The following is a 15,615-nucleotide window of genomic DNA, read 5'->3' as shown; positions in this document are numbered from 1 at the left end:
TACATAGTTTGGCTGCTCTCTCTCTCCCTCCAAACGGCTGTTTTGGTTTTTTTTTTAAATAAAATAAAACCCCCAATTCCCTGTTCTCCCTATTCAGGACTTTTGGTCATCCTTTCTTTTTCTTCTGCCCCCCCCATTCCCCCCCCCAAAGAGGTTTGGCTTCTCTTTTCTCTCTTACAGCCTTCCTTTTGCTGCCTCCCACCACCCTCCTCTTCCCCACCCAAGCTCCTGTCTTATTTTTCCTGGATGCCTGCCTACCTTGACTCAAACTTTTCATAGGAGGATTCAGTGCCTTTAGCAATCTGCCAGCTATAGCAAGAGGTATCTAAGGAGGGACAGGAGGAGCCTGGAAGTCTCTTTTCACAGCCAGTAGCAGCTCAACGTGGGCTGTTGCTTAAAATCTCTCACCCCCACCCCTTCGCTCTTTTGATTTTTTTTCCTCCTTCCAAAAAATCAACCTTGCTGCTGCTGCTGCTTTTGCTGCCACTGCATGAAAGGAACCTGACGTACCAATAATTTTGATTTCTTCTTGGGAGGTTAATAAACCAGGGAGGGGGGGAAGATCTATCCACAAAACAAAAGCAGGAAATCTCATCTGGAGGCTGTGAAGGGGATCTACAAGGGATCGCCGGACGTTGTAACCTCTTTCTTAACACACAAGAATCCTTATTGCTCTGTTAGGTGTATGGGACTTAAATTCTTGAAGCACTGAATTTGTTGAAGGTAAGCATGTATTTTTCCTTTTTTGCTGTTAAGTATTTTATTTTTAACCAAGGTGGGATGGATTGGATGTTTCCCCCTAGAATCCCGAGGCAGTGGTACCTTTGAATGGCATATGCTTGGAGCATTGAACAGTGTTGAAGGTTTCATGCCATGCTTGTAGAATTCCTGGAGGGCTCTCGCTGACCACATCCTTGGCCAGATGAGCTGTCAGTCTGATTCAATGGATTATGTATGTGCAGGAATGCAAGAATATGGGGTGGTTTCGACACCCAACTTGTTGTAAAAAGTTGCACCCCAGAAAAGTTTGCTCATGTCAGAGAAGCGTGTGCATGTGCGATGCCCACTGTTGCCAAGCAACCAAGAAAAAAATCAGACTCTGCCAGCAACTCAGTCTGTTGAAATTTCAAGGAAATAGATCTATAGTCCGAAGAAGGGCATTGCCTAGTTTGCTTGCTAAAACAATAATAATAACAACAGACTCTGATTATAATGAAAGAATAGCTGGTGCACAAGACGTAGAGTAGGGTTAGGGGTCAACCGCCCAGCCCTCTCCCCAATAAATTATGCCATCTGAATACAGACGGCACTTTAGTGGAAAATTTATTCTGCAAGCCTCTTGTTTTCTATCAGAAAAAGTTTCTGTCATTGTCCCTCCCTACTCCACCCCAGACAAATATCATCTTATTTTTATTTATACCATGCCATGATCATACTTACAGCACCTTGTAGAGTTACATGGAATAGAAGCATAGATGGGTCCCTGGCTGCAAGGAGCTTACAATCCACATAAATCAGAATGAGGAGAAAATAAGGAGAGAATGAATGCTGACAAATGTAATCGATGCTTCTGAAATCCATTCATAAAGCAGGATTCAACTATTTGTTTTTGATCGTGAAACAACAGCATTTGTACATCTCCATCTTTTCAAATCTTCAGCTTGCCTCACGAAATTTGCTTCCGTGGCTTTGGCTAAATTCAGTGAGAACAAATTGTATCCAGTCTATTTTTGCTCTGTGTTAGTTCATTCAGATGTGTTCATTCATAAATCTGTTCTCTCCTGCCTCCTCATCATTCTGTAATTTTTATTTTTTTAAAAACAGCAACACAGAAACAAATCTGCATTTTGTATGCATTTTACTCTAAAAATGCATTTCTTGTATATGTTTTATTTCCAAAAAGCACTTTATATACAGCGTGGATTTTTTTTTTTTTGGGGGGGGGGGTTGAGCCGAGAATTGTATAACAAAATTCAGAGAAATGTGAAAAGCCAATGACAACTATATTCTAATATGCCTATTAGTTTAGGAAGTCCACATCAGAACAGTTTGCTTAAAAATGTAGACCAAGTTAAAGCGTCAAGCATTTGTATATGGAATAGCAGTGCACAACGACTATGGGGTGAATTTACCATAGCTCGGCCTAAGTTTAGAATTGGGCTGCAATCCTAACCATATCTACACAAGAGGAGGAAATCCTATTGAAATCAATGGGGTTTACTCCCCGTTTAAGTGGGTTTAGGATTACAGCCTCAGTTTATCACATAGGCGCTTCTCACTCTTTCTTCCATGGAGTTGTGAGTGGCGCGCATGGACTCTTCCTAATTTTTCCTCACAACAGCTCTGCGAGGTAGGCCACCCTGAGAGATAGGGATTGGTCCATTGTCATCAAGTGAGTTTCGTGGCTCAGAGCCCATGTCCTCAGCCCACTTCCCAAGCCCACACTGCCTGCCTTGGTCAATGGTGACTCATAAAGCAAAGCACTGATACCAAACAGCAAAATTACAGATTTGCTAATAATGTATTTGCAAACCGTTCTGCAAAACTGGAAATTACAGAGCTCGCCACTGTTGAGCAAGATTCAAAAATCGCTATGCTGCAAAACCAAGAATTATCGAATGTGTTTGTACTTTGATGTCACCTCCTGGTATAATCTGTCTGTGACTTCCATTATATGTGAGGGTGATTGTGTAGTTAAAGAGGCTGTAATTACCATAGGATTGTGTGGCTGCTGAGCTCAACACTAGTACAAATGATGGATGAATGGCTGCAGGAAAGGAGGGGGGAGTATGTTTGTCCTACATTCTAAAATAAAACTTTTTTAAAAAAATCAATAGACTTGGGCAGCTAACAGGGATTTGTTGCTGTTGAAATATGGTTTGTTGCAAGGTCTACAGTGACTTGGCATTCTTTTAAAGTCCAGGGATCTGCTTAGAATCTCTAAATACCCGCCTTCCTTTTGAATGAATGCACAGAAAGTGCAATTTTTCCAAGCTGCGGTTTCACGTTGAAAAGAAAGTGTCGTTTCTACATGGAGACTGCTTTTTTTCTTCTTCTTTCAACCCCTTCATTACTCATGGAAGTTTGCATTTTCAACCTGATGCCAAAACCTCACATTTTCCCCCTACCCTATCCAGTTAGAAAGTTTCTTTTCTCTATGGCTCTATTAGTCTTATTTGTTTTTTTAAAAAAACGTCTTAGACTTCTTCCAACAGCGGTAACACTCAGAAGGAACATAATCTGTTTGTTTTTTTAATGGTTAAAGCAAATTGCTCACTTCTACAAGTCAGTCCAAATTGGCTGTGTAAATCGTAAAGACGAGCAGGAAAAGTTATCAGGTGCTTTTAAAAAAGCAATTGTTAAATCCATCAGCATTGCCCACTAGTGCTTTGAAACGATTATTGGGAGGGTAACAGCAATTTAGCCAAATGGTGTTATTTACTAAGAAATTGTATATCACTGGAATGAGGAGGAAGCATAGAGAGATCCCTTAAGGTCTTTGGCCCCTGTGCATATAGATTGAATTCCCCCTTCCCACTTTCAGGTTTGTCTTAATAGATAGGAGGCAACTCTGTGGCAGTAGAGGCAGGTCCCACTGCTATCGCAACGTTGTCCCAAAATGCCTGGGAGAAAATGCACTGAAGAACCTTGAGGAACCCGTAAAATGAACCAACACAGTTACCTTTCTAGGAGTATACAATAGCCATGTGTATCTATGGGAGAAAAGTCATAGTCTGTGCTAATAAATATCATTGGGATGCACTTAAGAAGAGGGCCAGTGTGGAGCAGTGGTTAGAGTGCCAGACTAGAACCTGGAAAACTAGAGTTCAGATCCTTCCTCAGACATGAAGCTTGCTGGGTGACCTTGGGCCAGTCACTGTCTCTCAGCCTAACGTACCTTACAGGATTAAACAGTGGTAGGAGGACTATATACCCTCCTTAATTGAAGACTTAAATTTTGATCTGCTACTTCAGTGACCATAATGCCTTGGGAGGAAGTGGACAGGTTTTGCACCAGCCCTGAAACAGCAATGAAAAAGATACTTACCAGTGTCACTGAGGTACGATATTGTTTGTTGCGTCCTTACTACAGAGGACATGCATAAGTTGTGAGTCTTTTGACTGGCTCTTCTGAAAGTGGTCCATGAGACCAAAGAAGAAGAACAAGTCATGGGTCATGTATATGGGGCCTAAACTTTATTTCACAAAGAGACTGGATGTGTACATAATAAGGATTTAGTTTTTGGCCTTGTTGGGTCACACAACCCAGCCAATACGCAGCGCCGGATTCTTAAAGAAAAATGAATAGTTTTTGTTACATACAAGAACATGTAGACACTGGGGTTGAGGGGGTGGGACAGGTATGTAAAAGAAGGCTTATTCACACCTCCATTTGCCCTGCCATTTCCCCCCAGGAACACTTATGGTATAGCACCGAATCAGAACAAATGGCAATCCATTTTTCAACAGATTGCTGTTTATTCTGATTTAACGCTAAAGAGTGCGTTTTCTGGGGGAAAGCAGCACAGCAAAGGCAAAACCACTCAGACCTGTGCTTTCTAGGCATGAGACAAGTGGAAGTACGGGCAAGCCCAAAGAAATGGTGGAATAAAATAATAACAATAAACCAGCGGAGCAAATTTCACTTTTTCTTCATTGAAGCATCAGGTTCTGGTGAAAACCGTACACTGAGGACTTTGCATTGGCCCTGCCAGATCTCTTCCTACTCCTTCCCCTGGCTTGTCTAATTTTCCAAATTTCCAATCTCCTAATTTATATTGGCTCCTCCCACATTTTGCCCTTGCTCGGCCCCCTGATGCAACAATCCTTCAGGCTCTGAAGCTAGACCTTTGCCTTGGCTTTTCCCTTCCTGGATCCACCCACTAGATCCACCCCTTGATCTCCCCTCAAGACCCACCCCCCTTACTGCCCCTGCTTTGCACCCTCCTTGAGTGTTTTATGCCTTGGTGAAATGTATCCTTGAACTCTAATAATGCTTCTTGCCTAGGCAGAGGATAGAGACAGGCAGTGCTTTCTTCTGGTGGTACACAACAATATGCAGTAGTATCATCTGGGGTGGGGAGAGGGAAGGAGGTGGGAGGGCTCTCAGACCCCATCAGAGCATGGCGCCTCCTTCCCCAAGCCTGGGAAGTGTTTGCTCAGCTTAGGGGAGGAGGCACGATGCTCTGACAGGATCCTGGAGCCCTGCTGCCACCTCCCAAGCCAGGCAGGGAAGGCCTTTTCACCTGGGCAGCAATGGGAGCCAGCATGGTGTGGTGGTTAAGAGCGGTGGACTCATAATCTGGTGAACTGGGTTCGCTTCCCCGCTCCTCCACTTGCAGCTGCTGGGTGACCCTGGGCTAGTCACACTTCTTTGAAGTCTCGCAGCCCCACTTACCTCACAGAGTGTTTGTTGTGGGGGAGGAGAGGAAATGAGATTGTTAGCCACTTTGAGACTCTTTAAAGGTAAAGGTAAAGGGACCCCTGACCATTATGTCCAGTCATGGCCAACTCTGGGGTTGCGGCACTCATCTCGCTTTATTGGCCGAGAGAGCCGGCGTACAGCTTCCAGGTCATGTGCCCAGCATGACTAAGCTGCTTCTGGCTAACCAGAGCAGTGCACGGAAACGCCGTTTACCTTCCCACTGGAGCGGTACCTATTTATCTACTTGCACTTTGATGTGCTTTCAAACTGCTAGGTTGGCAGGAGCAGGGACCGAGCAACGGGAGCTCACCCCATCGCAGGGATTCGAACCGCCGACCTTCTGATTGGCAAGTCCTAGGCTCTGTGGTTTAACCCACAGTGAGACTCCTTAGGGTAGTGATAAAGTGGGTTATCAAATCCAAACTCTTCTTCTTCTTCAATGCCCTGGCAGGTGGGTGGGCAGGCAGGGGAGTGTCAAGCAGCTCACCTGCCTTCACCACCCAGCCTTGGCATCAGGCCACGCCCCACCCACATGTGCTGGCCTTGCTCCCTGCTTGCTGGTGAGTACTAGCCCATTTTTTCTAGAAAAAACCCCACTGGGGACAGGTATGTGTGTAGAAACTAGACTACTGTATAAAAGTAAAAAATCGCTTTCATTGCTCTGCTCACTTTTGCCTCCGGCCAGTGTCCCCCTCTGGCATGTGGCCCCCAGAAGGTTGTGCACATGGTAATGTGGCCCTCAGGCTGAAAAAGGATCCCTGTTGCTGCCTTACAGAGACTTCTGGGAGATGTAGAAGAGCAGGAGTATCTATAAGAGAATACACTACATTAGATCAAAACCTAAGCCCACTCTTACATTATTATTTTTCTAAAATGCATATTTATATAAATGAACTAGATCCTTAAAATCCTATTTAATCTGGACTTTAAATCTGGAGGGTCACCAAACAGCTCATGCACTTAATAGCCGTCTTCTCTGGAGAAGGTTTGACATAGAAGTGTAGCCTCTGCTTCCCCTATCTCCTTGCTCCTGTTGTCACTGGATGCTTCAGCAGTTGTAGCTGAATCAGAATTATGATGAGGAACCTCTGCATCTCCATACTCAAGCTGGTACCCGAGGTGGGACCTTTTGCAGATGTTCAATGTTTCTAATTACAACACTCCCATTTTCAGGGTTCATATGCTCAAAGGAAGCGTGCAATCTGCTCCTAAGAATCACACGGTGCTCATGTCTACAGGTTGGCTGAAATTTATCACCTGCAATAGTACTAGCAATGTTGACCAGGTTGTGGGGCACCTGAACTACATCTCCCATTGGACCTAGCAAGCATGGTCAATGGCCAGTGGAGATAGGAGTTGTAGTTCACCAATGTCTGAAGTGCCAATGGTTCCCCAGAATGGAAGCAGGCCCACAACTCTGATGCTGTGTCCTTTAGCCCTTTGTTTTGCATCACTATATTGTTTCACCTTGTCCTGGTTCTGCTGCTGAGCACAGGAAGTTTGGTGCATGGATGGGATGGGCACATCTGTCAGTTTGGAGAACATCTCAGTTCCTCATTTTTCCAGTCTTCCATTCTCCACATCAGTGTGTGATTGATTGATTGATTGATTTTTGATCAGCATTTTAGTGCAGATTTCTCCTAATACATACTTTTTTTTCTTTGCAATTTTGCAAGGCAGTTTCCCCTGGTATGATATATTTTTGTATGGTTTTTTTTACTAATATATGCATTTACATGCACACTTTACTTGGCTGGAGAACTGCATTGCAAAAACCTGGGGAAGTGCCAGCTTTACAGGATGACTCTGCTTCGGTTTGTGTGTTGCTTTAGAAAGTGCAGATTAGGTAGGTTTGCCTTCAAATGAAAACTTAATCAAATTTCACCCTGACCCTAGTTTGGTATGAATCTGACAAGAAAAATGCAATCTGGGAAATGCCTCCTCTGAAATTCTGCATGAAGTAGGTCAATAGGCCATAAAGATCTTTAATAATTCTATTTTCCAATTCTGCCTTTCACAGTGAGCTGCTTGTAGGGTTTTCTTCAAACAGCAAAGGAACACCCAACCCAGATCCAGTCCCAAATCAATTTGAGGCATGGGGCAAATGTTCAATTGGGGTTTTGAGAGGGGGATGGAGCAGTGGCGTAGCGTGGGGGGTGCAGGGGGGGCCGGCTGCACCGGGCGCAACATCTGGGGGGTAGGGTTAGGGGCGCAAATACACGGGTTAGGGGGCGCAAATCCACGGGTTAGGGGGCGCAAATTACTTGCCTTGCCCCGGGTGCTGACAACCCACGCTACGCCACTGGGATTGAGATGCTCTACCTCCTTCCTTGCAGGGAACGTGCTTGTGAATGATCACCTGCATCCTGCAGGATTGAATCCTTTGCTCACCAGCTAGTGAGTGGAAGTTTCAGTCCTGCTGGAGTCTGCTTCCCCAGCCCATTCCCTGTGGTGGAACATACTGGGGCTGCCTGCCTCTCATTCCTGCCTGACATTCTGCCCCTTGACAGCCCCAGATCACTCTGGGTAGTCCAATGTGGGGTGATTTGAGGCTGTTTCCACCCAACTCAGGAAAAGCCTGGACCCCCCCCCCCCATTTGAGCCTGATTCAGTTCAAGATTTGGGCTTTGGCCAAATCTGGTACACAGCCCTAATCATCAGTGACTTGAGCACAAAGGTTTGGAGTACATGTCTCATGCATCAATGCCTAGCTTGGTCCAAGGATGGTGTGCTAACTGAAGAGGTCATGTTGGTTGATCATCATGTGAAGGTTGGGTCCATCCATAATCAGCACGTTCCTGATATAGCGTTCCACATCAGAACCCATATTTGGCCAATAAAACTTTGCACATAGAAGTTGTTTGGTCCATAGAACCCCATGATGCATCTTATCATGAGCCACCTTCAATCAATTGCGTATCTTAGATTCAGGTATAGCAGCTGCAGCAGGCATAACAACCCGCTCACCTCTTGACAGAACATCCTCATGGACGGAAATTTTGCCAGAGGCAAAATTGGTTATTTAATAAGATGTATACACCACCAACAACAAAATCCTCCAAGCAGTTTACATGCTTGAAAGGGTGCAACTAAGTGGGCACTGTCTGTGTGATCAGTTGCCAGATTGAATAATATGTTTCAACGTAGTGAGAAATACATCCTACTGATATCTTTTCTTGCAAGAGATAGTGCCTTGAACCACAAAATACACATGTTGACAGCCTTAACAAGGAATTTCACCCCATTTCAGAGAGTGTAAGATGTAATAATAAAATCAACTGTGTTGGGCTTCCTAAAGCTGTGTTTGATAGTACAAGCATAGTGAGTGTTGTCATCTCCCAGTGAGATGCTGAGTTCAAGATGGTAAGACATTGTTTTTAGTTGGTTGAAGCAGGTGTATGAGTACTTTGTGATCAGTCAGCAACACAAAATGATGTCCCTCAGAAGCAAGCATTGCAATGTTTTATGAACCATACATGCCACAGAGTTTTATGTTCATTCTGTGAATACCGCTTCTCTGGAGTAGAAAGGGGAGCAGCTGGCATTTACTACAGGTTTACAAGATTCAGCTGGTTAAATCTGTAGCAAAATGACTCTTAGTTCAACAGCACTGTCCCTCAGTGTTTGGTACAGTGGTACCTCGGGTTACATATGCTTCAGGTTACATACGCTTCAGGTTACAGACTCCGCTAAACCAGAAATAGTGCTTCAGGTTAAGAACTTTGTTTCAGGATGAGAACAGAAATCGTGCTTTGGCAGCGCGGCGGCAGCAGGAGGCCCCATTAGCTAAAGTGGTGCTTCAGGTTAAGAACAGTTTCAGGTTAAGTACGGACCTCTGGAACGAATAAAGTACTTAACCTGAGGTACCACTGTACATGAAGGTTATAATAGACAAGACAATGGTCCTAGGTTGGTGCAATTTTCAGGTGCTGAAAAGCACTGTCACTGTAGAACAGTTCAAGAAAAGCCCATTTTAGTCCAGAAAGTGGTTCTGAGATACCTACATAATTGGAGAGGGGGGGGGGAGCGAGAGAGTCAGAAATTGCCTGGAAGGAACACAGAAATTTCAGATTCTTAGGTTTTGGAGTCTTTAAGAACTAAAGACTCCATTGCAATCTGATTCACTGACTCTCCCTTCTGAAAAATATGTACAACAAAAGCAGTCTTCTAGGCAAGTAGATGTTCCCCATGACCAACATACAACAGTATTTTTCTATTAGAACTGTGCTTCCCAGTAACCCATAAACATGAATGGATGGAGCTGAGCATAAGTGGTTTTTGTTGTTGTTATTTGTGGGCAACAGCCTTAATTGTGTGGTAAAGTTTGGCACTAACAAAATTCCTTTCACTCCCAGTATCAAACACTATCTCTGACTGCTTCCTGTTAACTTCCACACTTCCTTTCCCTTTGTAATTCATAAAATAAACCAGGCCCTCTTCCTCCTCCTCATTTTCAGTTGCCAAGGCAGCTCATACAAGTTTGTCCAGGGCCAGCCCTATCATGAGGCAGAGTGGCACAGATGCCTCAGGTGGCAGATGCTGAGAGTCATGAAGTAGGCAGCTGTGTAGCCAAGTGATCTGTCCTGTCAGTCCCTAAGCTAGCCTACTGCCCTTAGGTGCAGTGAAGGATGCTGTCCCAAGTTAAAAGGAAATGCCTGTGCTGGTGGTAAGGAAGGCATATTGTCCTTTGCCTCAGGCGGAAAAATGTCTTTGGTTGGCCCATGATTGCAGTTAGTCTGCATCTCTGGCTTTTTTTTTGTGAGAAATCCAAGTTCGATGTCCACTTTATTATTTGCAATATAAACAAGTAGCATTTGTTGTGCCACACTGCTCTCAGGAGTGGTTCAGTTATCATTAACATTACCATTATTATATATATTATTACCTACCCTTCAGCTTAAGGTCCCAGGGTGGGTTACAACAATTAAAACACAACATTAATATTTTTTTTAAAAAACAATTTTATGCAATATTTAAAACAACAAGCTACAAATGTCCAGTTTGGCTCTATCTCTTTCTCATTTTTAAAATTCAATTCTCCACATTTCTTCAGCAATTACTTTTTCAAAAAAATCCTCTTGAAATTCTACAGCATTCTCTTAATAAATACATTTTTGTATGCGGTTATGACTTTAAATGCAAACCACATTTAATTTCTCCCCCGTCCCGAGTGGCAGCCAAGATTATCAGAGCTTGTCTGATTTGTATCCTGGGGTGCAGCATCCCTTGTGATTGCTACATTGCTGAGTGACACAATTAATGGACATATCTGCAGTCACCACACATAGCAGCCATTAGGCAACTTTATTCTTGAACCCTTTCATACAACCTGGCCATAGTAATTGCCTTCTCTGGTGGCTGTTCATCCTGCTGCAGAAATTTATAATGTAATGTTTTGTGGATGCATTTTCCCACCACCTGATTCCTAAATCGTATAAGCTTCCAATTCTCTCTGCTACCATGATTTAGCTAGTTATCGTAGGCATATATAGATTTGCCCAGAGCTTGTATTAGGTGTCCAAATTTAAATATTTCAACCACAACATTTGTGTAGTGAACTACTTACTGAGGCAGCTCTAGATTGTGCAAATTGGAGGCGGAGGAAGTCAGTTGTAGTCAATCTCCCAGAAACTGTGAGAGTGTTGCCCTTCTGAAAGCATCATTTTTCTTGTCCAGTTTGGCAGTGATTTTATAAAATGTCAAAGAGCCCATCAATAACTTATACTCAGTATATAGTCATACAGGATATAGTCATTAGATTCTGGAGCAGCATGACCTCAGTGAGCCATGAGGACACAGTGTTCCTGAATTCCAGCTTTGTCACCAAGTTGTAGTGTCTCTTTGAGGCTTCTCTAAAAATGACATCTAAGGCCACATGAAAGGAACTTTTGGCCTTCTAGATGTTGCTGAACTACACCTCCCATCAGCCCCAACAAGTGTGGCCAATGGCCAGGGATGATAGGATTTGTTGTTGAGCAACATCTGGAGGGCCAAAGGTCCCCCCTTGGCCATGCTTCTTGGTGCTGATGGGAGCTGTAGTTCAACAACATCTGGAGGACCATAGGTTTACCACCACTACCTTAGACAGTGCATTGTTTTGACATTTTTATTCCTGTAATGCTTCTTCTAATCTCTAGCCCTTTTGTAGCCACCACCACCTGTTCCCTCCTTCCTTTTACTTCTTGTGTCCCTTACAGCATCAGTGGGGAGCTTCCAACCCTTGGCCATAATTAGACCCACAAGGCCTTTGCCTGCAAGTGTTTTTGGGGCAAACTACAAATGCAAGTAGATAAATAGGTACCGCTCTGGAGGAAAGGTAAACAGCATTTCCATGTGCTGCTCTGGTTCACCAGAAGCGGCTTAGTCATGCTGGACACATGACCTGGAAGCTGTACGCCGGCTCCCTCGGCCAATAAAGCGAGATGAGCGCCACAACCCCAGAGTCGGCCACGACTGGACCTAATGGTCAGGGGTCCCTTTACCTTTACCTTTATACCCTCCTGTCAGTCACCTGATCTCAAATGACATCAGTTGTGAAGAACCATTACCTCCAATCTAAGCACTGTGTTAACTTTGGAGATAAGGGGCGGTGCCCAGTGGTCTCTGTCTGCTAGTGCAAAGGCTCTTGAGCTAGCAGATGAATGAGTTTTGATGCTGCACAACAGAGGAATCCAATGCAACAGTTGTACTAGCAGACACTTGTGGTGTAACATAATCTATTGCACAACAGAGCTACAAGCAAACTGCTTATGCGTTCTCTTGTGCAACTAATGTTCTGCTGGCACCAAAGCATTTTGCCAAAAGAACAAGTCAAAGTCACTTAGCGCTACATTAGATACAACCCAGTGGGTCTTTGATCTTAGAACTCAGCACCAGAGTGCTAAGATCAATAACCTTCTGTTATTTGTGTCATTTTCACTCACACCAAGATTAGCTGCCTTATTATCTCCCCACCTGTTCTATGCTTTTTGGTTTACTCCTCAATAGTCTCTCCCATTTATTTCAAAGCCAATAGGGTGTTAAGGAAACATATATTTGAATAATGCTGGCTGTTCAGAGCATACCTCACAAGCTTCAGTGTGTGAAATAACATGATGCCCATAACATAAACATGATGCCCATAACATAGTGCTCTAGTGTGCACGCACGCACACACACAAGCCTTATTGGAGTGGCTTGAAACACACTGTGTATGGGGCCTTACACAGGTATTGGCAGGTGCTGTTCATCAGTGCTGTCTGCAAACCCTCTTTCAGCCAACACCTGGCATTAGGTATAGAGCAGGTGGGCCTGGCTTAGCCAGCATGGTCTAAGCCAATATGGATTAGAAGTTCCCCACAGCTGCTCTGAAGAAAGGTAACTTATAGGAAGCTGCCTCGTACTGAGCCAGGCCATTAGTCTACCTAGCTGAGTATTGTCTAGTGACGGACAGTGGCTCTCCAAGTTTCAGGGAGGGTTCTTTCCTAACCCTAACCAGAGATGCTAGGGATTGAACCTGGGATTGAACCTGGGAACCGAGGGATTGAATCTGCAAAGCAGATACTCTGCCGCTGAAACACAAGAAACTCATATTCATAAGGCTAACCAGACATCACGAAACAGCCAAAACAGGAGCAGTGATGAGAAAGGATGCAGGTAGCGCTGTGGGTTAAACCACTGATCCTAGGGCTTGCCGATCAGATGGTCGGCGGTTTGAATCCCCGCGACAGGGTGAGCTCCCGTTGCTCAGTCCCTGCTCCTGCCAACCTAGCAGTTCAAAGTGCAAGTAGATAAATAGGTACCGCTCCAGCGGGAAGGTAAACAGCGTTTCCGTGCGCTGCTCTGGTTTGCCAGAGGCGGCTTAGTCATGCTGGCCACATGACTTGAAAGCTGTATGCTGGCTCCCTTGGCCAATAAAGCGAGATGAGCGCCGCAACCCCAGAGTCAGTCACGACTGGACCTAATGGTCAGGGGTCCCTTTACCTTTACCTTATGTTATATAAAGCAGTAGGTATAAGGTGGGAATAAAAACAGTATGGAAGTGAGGGTGGGAAGTCAACAATTTTCAGAAAAACATGTATTGAAATATAAGTAAATTTGTAAAACCTGTGAAATCAATTTAAAAAAATTATGTCCAAAACAGGAGCGATGGCTTACTAGAAAATTGACTGTAAAAAGAAGTATGTATTCTATTTAGGCATTCAGAGAATGCATGCAACAAGGTATAGACAGGGTATTGTGGGAGTGTGTGCCAGCCCCACTCCAACATCCCTGTTCCCAGTGACCAGAGCCACCCCAATACATTCTGGAACTTGAGGGGGAATCCTATAATGGTGCCCCCTTCCCACCAGGAAAGAAGGGGTCAGGGAAGATCTCTACATCAGGAACTAGGTGTTGGGGGAGATCAACATTGGTATCTGCTGCCCCATAGACCCTGCTGTCTGAGGCAGTGATGTCACCTTGCCTCATGTGTGGGCCTCATGTGTGGACCTTCTTGCATTTAGCGGGGCAGCCTGAAAGCGGGGGTTCTTCTTGGCACGTTCAGCTGGTCAAACTAAGAATACCCTGCTGCAATCAGGACCCAGATTGTGGAGAGAATTGTAAGCTAGTTCACTCAATCACATGAAGAAAGTTCCTTCAGACCTGCTACCTTGATGTGCAGAATTCAGAGGCAGAGCCATCAATGTACACGAGACTTTCCAGTGATGTAAATCAAAACACCAGTGCCTGCCCCCATGCTCAATCTGACACTCTCCAGTTGTTTTGAATGGCTCAGCTACCCACCATCCCTGAAAACTGTCCATCCTGCTTCGGAGAAGATACCAGGTTGGGGAGGGCTGGTCAAAACAGTGGGAGAAAAACCACAACAAAGAGTGATGTGATTAGTACCACTCTAGGTTTCTCTGCTTCTCAGTCGGGGCTGGAGCAGAAGGCTGAGAGCCCCAGTAGGTAGAGCCCGAGCCAATGACAGACAGAGCCAGCTTAATCTAGAATCCTAGAATTATAGCATTGGAAGGGACCCCAAGGGGCAACGCTGAAACGAAGGAGAAGGACTGGTTGTAAGTAAGAAAGCAGGCAGGTGCAGGCTGGCTGGCTGAGGAGAGGATGAGGCAGGTGAGCCAGTGACCCATTTGCTCTCATGCAACTGCCTCTACTGTCTGTTCCTATATCCCATTCCTCTCCTCCCCCATTTTTTTTTCATGCCCCTGTGATCTCCCAGCCTCGGTCCAGTATACCTGAAGGAGCGTCTCCACCTCCATCGTTCTGCCCGGACACTGAGGTCCAGCTCCGAGGGCCTTCTGGCGGTTCCCTCACTGCGAGAAGCCAAGTTACAGGGAACCGGGCAGAGGGACTTCTCGGTAGTGTCACCCACTGTGGAACGCCCTCCCACTAGATGTCAAAGACAAAAATAACTACCAAACTTTTAGAAGACATCTAAAGGCATCCCTGTTTAGGGAAGCTTTTAATGTTTAATAGGTTACTGTATTTTAGTGTTTTGTTGGAAGCCGCCCAGAGTGGCTGGGGAAACCCAGCGAGATGGGTGGGGTATTAATAATAATAATAATTATTATTATTATTATTATTATTATTATTATTATTATTATTATTATTATTATTTCAAATCCTGGGGGAACCCAAATACCACTGGGCAAACCCAAGCAAAACATTTGCATTTATCCCAGCCTCTATTATTTGCCCATTTCACGTGAGCCATACAATGTAGGTTTCCTTGGTGCAATGGTGTGTGTGTGTTTTATTACTGGCACAGTCCCACCTAGATTTCTCGAGAAGAGGCACATTTGTATGCAGCCACCGTCAGCATCTTAAGCGCCTCCATACCGTTTTGAAAATCAACAAGAGCTTTCATAGGCTATGAATGAGACATCTTTTCTGTCCTGGTGCTCTAACCTGCCCGTTCCCTTCGCTTTCCCCTTGTTACATTGCAGAAAGGTGCCTGGCCACCGCAAGGTGCCACCGTCCCCAAAATCTGTCGCCTCCCTCTCCCCCCTCCTCCTCCTCCCGCCAGTCCCTCCACCACTCAGCTCCCGTGCACCAGACAAACCGGTCACTGTGTGTGTGTACCCTTCGCGGCCAGCTTCTCAGCAAGCAGCAACAAAAGCTGTGTTCATTGCAAGGCCTGGACCACATACGGTGCCAGCTTTCAGCTTCTGCAGAGCAGCTCTGAACATTCAAGGTCCTTTAAAAAGAGC

The 15,615-nt window shown here is 44.9% G+C and overlaps 1 protein-coding gene across 4 annotated transcripts in view; it reads left to right on the top strand.

The window, feature by feature from the left end:
* The first annotated feature begins 347 nt into the window (after positions 1–347).
* Positions 348–15,615, top strand: part of ACAN (aggrecan) — an 83,901-nt gene continuing 68,633 nt past the window's right edge. For all 4 annotated transcript variants that reach the window (XM_081170998.1, XM_081171000.1, XM_081170996.1 and 1 more), the window contains exon 1: positions 348–723. The gene's annotated coding sequence lies outside the window, so the exon portion shown is untranslated. The remainder of the gene's footprint in view (positions 724–15,615) is intronic.

Source organism: Podarcis bocagei (genome assembly GCF_964188305.1).
Source record: "Podarcis bocagei genome assembly, chromosome: 14".
NCBI lineage: Eukaryota > Metazoa > Chordata > Lepidosauria > Squamata > Lacertidae > Podarcis > Podarcis bocagei.
Note: the sequence above shows the minus strand (reverse complement) of the source record. Positions and strands in the feature narration are given on the sequence as shown.